This window comes from Mesocricetus auratus, unplaced genomic scaffold (genome assembly GCF_017639785.1).
Source record: "Mesocricetus auratus isolate SY011 unplaced genomic scaffold, BCM_Maur_2.0 Super-Scaffold_100004, whole genome shotgun sequence".
Taxonomy (NCBI): domain Eukaryota; kingdom Metazoa; phylum Chordata; class Mammalia; order Rodentia; family Cricetidae; genus Mesocricetus; species Mesocricetus auratus.
In genome coordinates this window covers 83,053,003-83,065,476 of record NW_024429189.1, presented here as the reverse complement: position 1 = coordinate 83,065,476, position 12,474 = coordinate 83,053,003, and the positions used below count along the sequence as shown (strand labels likewise).

The following is a 12,474-nucleotide window of genomic DNA, read 5'->3' as shown; positions in this document are numbered from 1 at the left end:
GTTTTCATTCAGCAGTGTGATCTGGAAAAGCAAATCTCTGTATATGGTGCGTGAGTGTACATGGTACATACACTAGAACATATTGAACCTACTCACTCATTTCAATCATTTGCTCTTTCATTCCCTAAGCCTCAAGCAAACATCCACAGAATACAGAATATATCTGCACTTTAGTGAACAAAGACAAAGTCATTCTTGTTGGATTAATCAGGTATGTTAATGGTCAGGAATCTTGAGTTTGTGGCTTTACCTAGGTTGTTTACAACTTAGCTTGGATTGGTGTTTAGTTGGTTGCAATATTTAAGAAGCTGTACCCACTTCTTTTAAAGTTATGCTAGGTATAGATTAACAGGGAAAAATAAGTTAGATATGACGTCAAACTCACAGCAACTTTACTTTTGCAATATTCTTGCTCCTTGTTACAGTCTTTTTCTTTTTATCATCTTCATGAAATTCAGTATGATCTTGAGAAGCCCAAATCTTTCTTCAAACTCTGTCATCAATTGGCTTACTTCTTGAAACCCCTATTCTGTCAGCAATATCAAGCTCCTCTGAAATTACACTGACTTGTGTATTTTCTGACAATAATAGAAAAATGCCCATTCGAAGCTCCTGCTTTCTTATGTTGCATACTCAGGGCAAACATTTGACTTTATCCAAGTCAATATAGCACAACTCTGTCTATGACATAGTAGTAAGATGTTTATGTAATAGAGTATAACACTGTCTATGCATGATACAGAACAAAGGGAAAGACACCTTACAGTGTATAGATTCCTACGTCAGGGGCCCCATCATTAGAATCTACCTTCTTCCATGGCAGACTGCTCTTTCCCTTTCATGTATAATACTCAGTTTCCCCAAGCTTTCCTAAAAGTCCAGGTTTCATCATTGGGCTGGCATTAAGCTTGGCTTTGTGTCTATGGTAAAGGAGAGGTATAGCTGAGAAAACCAACTGTAAAAGTCCTGGTAACTTAAAAAATGAATAATACCATTGTTGTAATAACTAAATGTTTGTAGTGGTTAGAAAATGATGGATAGCTACGTATATAAGTTCTTGTAAGTGTCCCTGAAGATGTGGGAGCTTCCTCAGATTCTTTGTAAGTTTCTGGTGCAGGGGGCAAAAATCCCACCATTCAGTCACAAACACATTGGTAGCATTGTTATGAATGCTATGCTTCATTTCCATAGGTAACCTTTGCACTGCACCTACAGAGATTTTATTGTCACTCATAACCCCTATGTGTCTGATGACAAGATTCTTGTTATCTTCCAGAGAATGATATGTGCTAGGGGGAGGGGAGAGTCCAACGCTTGTGTACTGGAGTCCTAATAACGAAAAAATGAAAATGGTAAGAACCTCCAGGTGGATTCTAGGAGATAATCAGAAGGACCTGGTTCATCCCAGTTCCATAACTTGGAGTTTTCAATTACCTTCTTAAGGGTACTGACAGTTTCTTACAAATTACTGAGTTCTCCAATTAATGTGCCCAACATGACAATGTGGTTTCAGCTTGGATAAGCAGGCCAGTCAGCCAGGAGTGTTACTGGGGACTTAGAGAGCTCACAGAAGCCATCCTTTCTCTTCCCCACTCCCTCATCAGGGCCCTGGTCATAGCTTAGATCTAATTAGTAAATAGAATTGCTATCAGAACTCTCCCACTATTTGTAACAATCAAAATTCTGTGATATCCCAAAGGTAACTGATACCTAGAATAGTAAGCATACATTTTTTGTGAATCAATATCAGCACTTTCTGTTATAAATATGGTTGTGAGCTATATATACGCAGCAAGTCAATGCTTCAAAACTGTGAAAACATGAAATCACTTTTAGTGGCATGTGTCTTCCAGCTGTAGCTGTGTTATCCTATACTCAATGAAAGGCATTGCTCATGTAATATTTTTAGCATTTTCCGGGTGTCTTCAAAATTGGCATCTATTTTGTATCTATAGCAATTGTAACTGGGAAGTTTCCCAGGCTTAACAGGCTACCAGACACCAAGGTTTTGTTTGTTTGTTTGTTTGTGCTTGTTTTCTTGATTAGCCCATTTCATAGCATCTACTGATAGGTACAGGGTTTCTTCCTTTTCCTTTTGTTTTCAGATCATGCACATTTTTTACATGCATTTATATTTTATAAAATGGACTATAAATTCTATTGATGAGAAATGCCAAGTTTTATTATATGGAAGTGTTCATAGATAGAAAGGGCTTTGGGGTTTTGATCAAAAATAAATAATTCCTGCATGGTAATGTGGGTCCCAGGTTTTCCTAAAAAAGATTAAAGAAGAACAGCATATGTGTTTCATGGCTGTAGAGATGTGCTTTTCCAGGTTTACATAGAAAATGGGGATTTTTTTAAACTACAAGCAATGTTAGCATAGACTGTTAGCTGTATTGTTGCCTAAAAGATAACTATTAAGTGCTTGCCTTCAGGCAGTCAGGAGAGAACAACTTACCAGCAAGGGCTGAGCCTGGCTAAATGTAAAGAAGCAATAAGAATAGAAATAAAAGAGACTTGGGGGAGGGGATTTAAATAAAATACTTTCCTTCTCACCTGGAAGCCTCCTTCTGTGGTCTAGCTTTCATGTTAGCAGAAAGTACTATGCAAACTGCAGGGAAGGAAGCTCTCTCCAGCTGTGATGCCAATGACCTACAATAATGTTCAGCATGACAAGATTTCCCTAAAGATGCAATAGTGGCACTCACATTAGCAGACACCAACAGGAAGAAAATTATGCCTGCCTCTGGAAACCTAGCAAACTATCCAGTCTAGTGACTGAGGTCATGGATCTTAGAGGAGAACTTAACCTTCAATTTACTAGGCCAGCATAAGTCTTAACTGTATTCTAAATACTTACTCACATATCCACAGGTAAGTGTAGCTCTCCTCCCTCATCAGAGAAGCCTCTCTTGGCAGCAGAGACTACTACAGAAAGCTAAAACTGGTAATAATACAGAGGCAAACAGGTAGTGTGGAGCCCAGGTACAATGGATATATGTACAGCTCAACACCTTTGCCAAAGGCTCAGGGAACATCTCAGAAGAGGGGCAGAAAGAACGTAGGAGCCAGAAGAACAAAATGTCTGCTGAGAGATTGTGACCCCTGCAAATGACAAGAAAGCCACATCCACGATACCCCATCAATATAGCTGCCCATGCAAGATCACCAACTATAATATCCATAGACATGCTGACTAGCAAGGGGAAAACTCTCACAGGGGTCCCAAAACCACAGGCAGAGGGAGCATTAGCCTCTCACAGAGATGAGCCCCTCAGTTGGTTATCCAATACCAAGTGGTCAGCCCTGAAATCATATGCCCACAAGCAACACTAAACTAAGTGGAATCAGCAAGTTGTATTTATGTATTTATATATATGAAACAATAACAAGCAAAAAAGACTATCAATTTTAGAGGGTGTAATGGGACATGGGAGGGAATAGAAAGAGAGGACATGGGATAAGGTAGATGGAATGGGGGAAGTAGCATGATTATATTTTGACTTTAGAAGATTCTAATAAAAACAGTATTTTTTAAAAAATACAAAATAAAATACTTTCCTTCCCTAAGATGTTCAGAATGGTTTTCTTTTTCAGTTTTACACTGTATTGTCTTTCCTTTTGCTTTTGTTCACCCAACTGGCACAATCTTGAAGTAATAGAAAAATAAGAAAAGAGCTAGATGCCCAGAAATATTCCCAGTCATTTAAGGGATAATGTATCTTTAATATTTCTTTAGGCTTCTATCTTCAACACAACTTGAGTGAGTATATCATGTGAGCACAAATGAAAAGATGTTTTGGCATAAAGCAGTGCCCTTAGCACTGGTGACAAGCCTGGGGTCATACCAAAAAACAGGACCCAGGAATTCTTTGACTTGAGTCACACACAAATCATCTTGTTTATCCTCAACAAGCTGTTCATGAGGCTGTGTCTTCCTAAAGAATGGAATGTTTGTACTTCTTGTATTTTAAAGATTTGAGTACTTAAATACTATGACTAGATAGTTATCAGTAGCAATACTGTTGACATGCTTACCATTATACACCTTATCCATATATTTTACCAATAGTCAAAGTAAACAGGAATACATAAATACACATTAAATACCTGTATAGAAATCCTTATTATAGCTTTATTCATAATTGTCAAAACTTGTAGGTAGCTAAGATACCCCACACTGGTATGTCTTCATAATAGAATATTATTCAGCACTACAAAGACAAGAGTTATCAAACTTTGAGAAGATGTGTAAAGATCTTAAATAAATCTGAAGTGTCTACTCATTGGGTTTTTAAGTGCAGGTTAGGCTGGAAAAGGAAAAAGGTGTGGAGACAGTTACACAGGTATGTGGTTGCCGTGGGCCAAAGAGCAGAAAAGAACAAACAGAATACAAAGGCTTTGGAGGGCAATAAATAATACTGGGTTCATCAATATAACCAACCTATCGGTGCCCTGGCTAGTCCCTGTGCCTATAAAAGGGCGCCAGTGAGCACATTCTCTACTTGCTTCATTTCCCTATGCATATTGTCGTTGATCTAAAACTGTCTTTTTATAAAGTGATAAGAGATTAAAATAATTCACTTGAAAATAGTGGCTCACTTACTCATTAAAAACTGTATCCAAGAGTTGATCTACTGCCATTGGCTGAATTTCATATGTAAAGGTGTGATGTAAGATGCAAAATGGGGGATTGTGTACAAAGCTCCACTCTCAAAGGCTCTGATTCAGTGGTTGTAAAGTGAAAGCCAGATGTCCGAAAGTCTCAAACCTTGGATGAATTTGAGGACCACAGGTAATGAGATATTACTTCATCTGTACTGATGTCAGTCAGAGTCCTGCATACAGACATGACTGGTTTGCTGCCTTTTCAGGTGGATTAATTATTGCCACCAATGCAGATGAGATTAAGGTCATATCGGTTAATAAGCGTTAGTTCCTTATGTGGACAGGTTTTGATTAAATGGTGCTTTTAATATTTTAACATACCACACTGCCTAACCAGGCATACAGCACCTTAAGAATCAATGAATAATTTGCCTTTTAGAAAGAGCAATGAAAATGTTTAATATAAGGAAGTCACGGTCAATTGTTCTTAAACATTTGGCTTTTTAAAAATGATAACTGGAAGTGAAAATAAATACAGATAATTTTCATAAATCTGCTAGCCCCATTCATGGAGCCCATTTTATATTGGCTAAAATATTCCATGATTTGTGTTATTAAGAAAACATTCCTATTGCTTGGAAGGAAAAGTGTCCATTTAAAAATAGCAACATCTTTTTCCCTCAGAATTATTATATAGTAATATCCACGCAGTAGTTTGATCAGCTCAGCTCCATTAACATGGAGTTTAAGCAAGCATTTCACAGGAGAATGGACAGCAGGCTCTGACAATTTAGCTTTATTTTAAGGAGTAGAAAGACCACATCAAAATCAGTAAGTTGTAGACTGTGTGAGAACCTCAAGGCCAGCACTGGCTGCTCCTTCTATTGTTTGAAAATTCAACTCATCATGTTACTGAGGAACAGCTATCACATGTTCACAATGAAAGCAAGAAGCACAGTGACAGGATATTGACACCCAGACCAGAAATCCGTCCATGTTTTTTATTGGAAATTATAATCCTATTGTTCTAACAGGGAATGAAAAGTAAAACAGATTCATATTTCAGTTATAATTTATGAAAACTCAGAACCATCACCCAGAAAATACAATATTTATTTTAATGTGAGTAGGTACTAATGTTTATGTTAATACTATCAAAAGGTGACAATAGGGAAATCTCCCATAAAGAATTTAAGGAAGCATCCATTTCTGCAGTGTCTGAACTTGTCTCTAAGAATAGACCACAAGCTCTACCATTGCCTTGTCCTACAATTACCATCAACAATACTCATAAGGTCAGAACTTATATTTCCTTATGAATACAAGATTAATGAGAAAACAGGAATTATGAACAACTTTAAGTTTCCATAGTGAGCAGAAGTTGAAGATATAGGGAAACACCCTGAAAGGATAAACAAATTCATTTCCTGAATAACAAGTTATTACTTTAAATAGGAAAGCCAAAGGAAGAGAAAGAAAACAGAGCATATGTTGTCCAGTGAAAAAATAACATCTACAAACACATTACATTTTCCTTTTTCTAAGTATTTTGCATGATTCAGATGTAGACCTTACAAAGTACTTTAACAAACCTCATTCAAACCATATTTTATGTCATTCATTTGATGCTCTTTTCCCTTCTATTTTGGTGTTATGCTATTGGCCAAAGAAATATTTATTTATCTGAAGATTTCTTTAAATTGAGCACCTAGGCTTCTAAGTTTCAATGTTGAAAATAATACTACAATAAATACTTTCATATGTGAATTGCTACCTACATGCCTATATGCAGCCCTAACATGCTAAAAGGATCATTTCTAAGGTAATACATGTGTTACCACAGATGGATTTGTTTACAATAAAATGCATTCCCATGCAGTACACAATCTGCATGACTCCACAATGGATGTGCCAATTTACACTTCCAAGCCACTTTTAAAGATCTGTCCTCCTCATGCCTCAAGAGAATGGCTGAACTGCAATGCCTTTCCATGAGCATACCTACACCAGTGATTTTTAAAAGCAGCAATTAAATGAGGTCAGAAGGAAGAGCCTGACTTAATCTGTGAAAAATATGACTTTACTGTTAATTAACTGACCCTAAAGCTTAGTGGTATTTTTCCTGATTAGCTCTTAGAGCTCAAACCTTTCCTAGTGCTTATTCAAGCTGTTCTAATAAGGGACATGTGCAGCAATCATTAATTGCATCGGAGATTCCAAATCAGGCACAGAGTCATTGACCGAATCCCTTCTTTGGAGTTTAAAACTTGCAGTTTCCTGGGGACTGACTCTTTGCCCCTGTCATATTTCACAGGAGACATTTACCCAAGATAAACTGGGTCAAGCAGTGTCTTTCTTTGGAGGGCCAAGGTTTAGCCAATGATTCATAACAAATAACTCTTAACTAATTGTTGATAATATTGTGGTGGTGACAGCATGCTGTGTATTTATTGAAAACCCAGTGTGGACTTCTTTCTCATCAGCCCTCTCTCTAGCATCTTTCTTAGAGTATAAAACCAGTTGAAAAAAAACTATAAGATGTTAACTGAGTATGACACTACCCCAGGGGTTCAAAGTACAGAAAGAAAGGTTCTAAATAACCCAGGTTAGCTGTACTATTCATACTCCTAGAAGTACTAGTGTCCCTCAGGTAGTAGACTTGGTCTCAACAGATTTGTGAGTGTTGACAGTATTATTTGTTTTGACATCCCCATAGGACTTTGTCAGTTGTGTTTAGGGAACTTACTGGAGAAGTTTTTAAGTGAAGTTGAAGAGTAGCATTGGCAGATTTTCATGTTTATGAAGGTTCTTAACAGTCATCATGAGAGGAACAACACTTCAGGTTTTTATTTCTAGCCATACATTGGACAGACACACACCCAACCTTCCAATTGTTGGCAGTGTGCCATTCAGCCTTCTTTTCTTGCATCTTATCCCCAGATAGCTAGGCAACTCCATCCTACCAAATTTTAGTCCAGTATTTTCAGGCATCCTTTACTCATCACTTTTACTAACATTCTGTGCTGGGTAGACTTCCAACTTGACACTAGCTAAAGTCATCTAAAAGAAGGTACCTCAATTGAGAAAATTCCTCCCTCCATAAGATACAGCTCTAAGGCATTCTCTTAGTTGGTGACTGATGGGGGAGGGTCTAACTCATCATGGATCATGGATCATCTTTGGGCTGGTGGTGCTATGCTATATGGAACTGTGAGTGAAAGAAACCATTTCCTCTCTAAGTAGTTTTGGATCATGGTGTTTCATCCAACAACAGTAATCCTAACTAAGACACACCCATTGCCTACTGCAAAAGAATCCCATCAGTTCCACTTTGAACCCACTGACCCAACTAAGTAGGGCTCACAGAGACAAACATGGCAAACATGGGTCCTGAATGACACAGCACCAGATCCTTTGGTTATTATGTTATGGCTGTTAGCTTGGTGTTTTTGTGCGGGTCCCAACAGTAGGAGTGGGTGTCTCTCTGACTTTTTCTCTTGATCTAAGGACTTTTTCTTTCTGTTGGGTTGCCTTGTCCAGCCCCAGTATGGGGGCTTCAACCTTGTCTTATGGTACCTTGTTTTGTTCTGTTTGGGTTTTGTCTCTTGGAGGCCTACTATTTTCTGAAGAGGAAATGGAAAGGGAGTGGATTTGGGAAAGAGGGGGAGGTTGGTAAGCTAGGAGCAGTAGAGTGATGGAAAAATTTTGTTGGGATGGGCTTTATGAGGGAAGAATCTATTTTCAATAAAAAGAAAATAAAGAACACCTCTGCACAATACCATCATTTCTCACACCTCCCACTCTTACCTGGACCCTCAAGGCACCATCATCTTGGTCATATTGTCTAAATCCCAATGTCAGAAGCTTTAGTCTTTCTCTGTTTGTTTTTAGATAAATAGCTGCCATTTTCTAACCTGCCCTGTGAAGTGCCTATTGTTTAAGTGCTTACAATGCTGTTGGTTTACTTTACCTAATTCTAGGACAGGACAACAAGGCAGAATTGACTCTTAGAATGCATGTTAGCTTCAACTATGGTATATGTGAATGTAGCTACATAAACGTACTTTTGTTCTTGCTTTGTTTCTCTTGTCTTATAATCTTTATAGCTATTAATTCTATTATTTGCATTTTCATTGCACTTCTCTGAACATGCCCCATCAAGTCATGCAATATTCATCTGGAAAATTTTCCTGTTGTCCTTCAGTAAAGTGTTTAACATAGTCTTGTAGCTTTCTATTCTTTTTTTTAAAATAATTATTATTTTTCTATTTAGGTTAGAAACAATCTTGTTTCATGTGTCAATCCCAGCTCCCTCTCCCTCCATTACTCCCTACCAGGTCCCCCCAGCCCCCCACCCAATCTCCACTCTGATCCCCTAGGGAGGGTGAGGCCCCCCATGGTGGATCTCCAGTAATTGTCATTTCATCCAGCGCAGGGCCTAGGTCCTCCCCCAAGAGTCCAGGCTGAGAGAGCCTCCCATATTGTGGCATGGACACTCAAAGTCTATTTGTACGCCAGGGATAAATAGTGCCCAAAGTCCCATAGATTACCTAGGCCTCCTCACTGACACCCACATATTAGTCTACAGATTCTATATTGTGATTCTCTTATACTTCCTTGCCATCTTAAACCTGCTGGAATGAGTCTGTCTCTTCTTGGTTTGCAAATATCGGGAAGCCTCATGCCTCTGTCCTGAACAATCTTTGCTTCATTTATTCACCCTTTCTACTCTTGTAATTCAGCTCACACAGTTGTTGATAGTGTGTTTTCCACCTTGGCATGAGAGCTGCATTTGCCTGAATACATAACTGCAGGAGGCAGCTTTAAGTGCACAACTTTGAGAGTGTAGACAGTCTACATTCTCCCCTTTGCCCCCTTTCCAAGTCTACTTCCTCATCTGAGTAAATGCCTCCACTACTCAGACTCATAAGGAAATACCCTGAATGTTTTCTTGCTTCAGATACTTCTCTCTTACCTTGCTTCAGTATCAGGCATATGGACCTGCAGGTGTCATTTCCAGCACACCCAAATCCAAACCATTGTGACCCACTGCAACCCTGCTCATGCTGCTTTCCCGGAGCTGCTTACTTGCTGTCCTTGCTTCTATTTCATTTTACACAGCAAGCAACAAATAAGACCATGACTCCCAGGAACTGCAGAGGTGGTTAAGAGCACTGGCTGCTTTTTCAGAGGACTTGCAGTTGTTTCCCAGCATTCACATCGCTACTCATGACTGTCTATGACTCCACTTCCAGGGGCTTCAACAACCTCTTCCAGCCTCTGACAACATTGCTCCCATGTGGTGCACATGCATAAATGTAGTCAAAGCACTCAACACATAGAATAAAAACTAAATAAATCTATTAAAAGATTATGACACCCATACCTACTGTTCAAAAGTATCCTGTAATACATAGGATGATTCTAAAGTCTTAGACAGAGAGGGGTGATCTCTTCCTGTCTCTGTGCATCATCTCATACCAGGCTTCAGCTCACTCATCATCCCAACTCCCTCCTTCTTCTGTGTGTTTCCTGTCCTGATGATTCTGTTGGTTTTCTGAATAAACTCAATCGATATGTGCTTGCTGCTCTTCTGTCTTGTGCTTGTCGGCCAAGCACTGTCTCCTTGAAGGTGGTTTCCCTGAGTTCATTCTTTAAGGAGACTGCAATTGCTGTTCTATCATCCTATTCAATTTGTCCTGCCCCTCAGACCTCAACTAGAATACAAGCTGTATAATAACCAGACTGCTCTCTTTCGTGGTATGTCTACAGTGTTGTATTCAATTTCTGCTACCTAGATGATATTTATGAATAAATAAACATATAAAACAATAATTGAATAAATTGGATAATGTGGAAGACATTTTGGATTGCATTTCTTTGGCTCAAATTTACTAAACAGGGCAATTTCATACTTATACCCTTCTTGAGCACATACCTGAGACCTTGACCAAATTATGTATTTCTATGGGAACTGGATATGTCCTAATTTGTTTTTGTTTTCACAATGGAGAAACTGAGGTACAGAGTGATAGCCTCATGCTTTTAGCAACCTCCAGCTTAGCCCATTACTTCTCTAATTGGAATTGCTGATTAAACTTCTGGCCCACCTCCAAACCTTGGGACACACTTCCTCAACATAATTTTCTGCTGAAGAGAACAAAGCAAGGAGATCGGGAGTCCATTTCTTTACCAGTTTTCTTTTTTCTTCAGCATACCTGGCCTTTTGCTAACTTATTGTAAGAGAACCTTCTTGCTAGTGTTCCTTGGATCTTTTGTGGCACTACATACAGTATGAAAATTTTAAAAAGAAAATGAAGAAGCAAGTTGTTATTTGGGTGGAACTTGGCTATTCTGTTTTTGCTACTCATCATGATAAAACATTGTCTCTCCCACAGAGCATTAAGTCCAATCATACCCCTGGTGTTTAAATAAAACCATTTCTTTAATAAGACCCTTGCAAGGCTGTGTTTATTTTTATCAGTGAGGATTCCTCCCCAGTAGAGGGAACCCCATAAGAGGTAGGACAGTATTTTAACATGGACTCTTCTTAACTCTCTGTAAATGGGAGGAACAATTAAAATAATCAAGGACCAACTTGCCAGAACCCTTCAAGGGTGATCAGAGAGCCTGTCTATCTCAGATGAAAGCATGTGGCTACCCAGACATTACTGTTACCAGGAGCTGAGATGAAAGGAAACATGAGTGAGACAGGAAATCTGCCACTAAATGACTGAAGAGAAACATGAAAGAAAAGACACTGAGCATCTGAGTCTAGACCTAATTGCAAAGAGGAACCTTTCCATGAAATGCAATTAGGCTTCTAGAGAGATCAAAGCATTCTTCTACCAGGGAGGTGTGAAGGCAAAGAAATATTCTCCCTGCAAGTAAAAAACATTACCAAGATTTAAGGGTCAATCCAGAATATCTTCCAGGATTTGGTTGGGGGGGGTGAAATGTATGTGATAGGCTGTTAGTTATAACAGCACACATGCAAAACATAAATAAATGCAATTAGCCCAAGATACTCTAGCTAGTAAAATAAATTATCCTGTGCTGTAATTAAATGTCATTGGAAAGCATCTTTATAATAATAGTTACTTCATTATAAAATATTTTTGAAAATTAAATTTACAATATTCTATAGAAATGATTCATAATTCTCTGCTTTGCCAAAGCACAAACACCGTGCTCACAGAAGTCTGTGCATGTGTAATACTGTGTGCTCTTTATACTGTCTAGAAGCACTTGAAAAGCTATGTACTATACTTCACCGTGTCAAGCAAGGTAAACGGAGTGTTATGTGAATGCATATATATATATATATATATATATATATATATAGAGAGAGAGAGAGAGAGAGAGAGAGAGGGATTTCCTACCATTGAGAGATTTCCTCCACTAAATCCTAGTTCAGCTGGAGTTTTTGTTTCTAGCTTTTTTTCCTAGTAGGAAAGAAAATAGATAATACCTACAGTGTACTTTTCATTATTGTTGAAAGATGTCTGCTAAATTGTGTCATGGTTGCGTTGCTGAAATAAGAGTTCCTGAAACTCTCTAGCCGTTATGGAATTCATGCAGAACTGGTAGGCAGGCCCCTGAGTCAGGATGTAGTAGATTTTTGTCATCAAATCTGGAAAACATGGGAGGCTTCATGGATTCAGATTCTCTTACATTTCTAGCAAGATCTGAACAAGGACAGCACCAGTAGACATGGTAACACAGGAAATGGAAAGCTCATGAGTCCCCATCTCTAGAGAAAACAACAGACAACTAAAGAATGCTGAAAGCAGGAAAATGGGAGGGAGGTAAACAAGCTTAGCAAGGAAAACACTCTTGTACTTGCTTTGTGAGGGAATATTG

The 12,474-nt window shown here is 38.5% G+C and overlaps 1 long non-coding RNA gene across 2 annotated transcripts in view; it reads left to right on the top strand.

The window, feature by feature from the left end:
- Positions 1-12,474, top strand: part of LOC121140478 — a 72,651-nt gene that overhangs the window by 31,520 nt on the left and 28,657 nt on the right. The gene's annotated exons all lie outside the window — the stretch shown is intronic.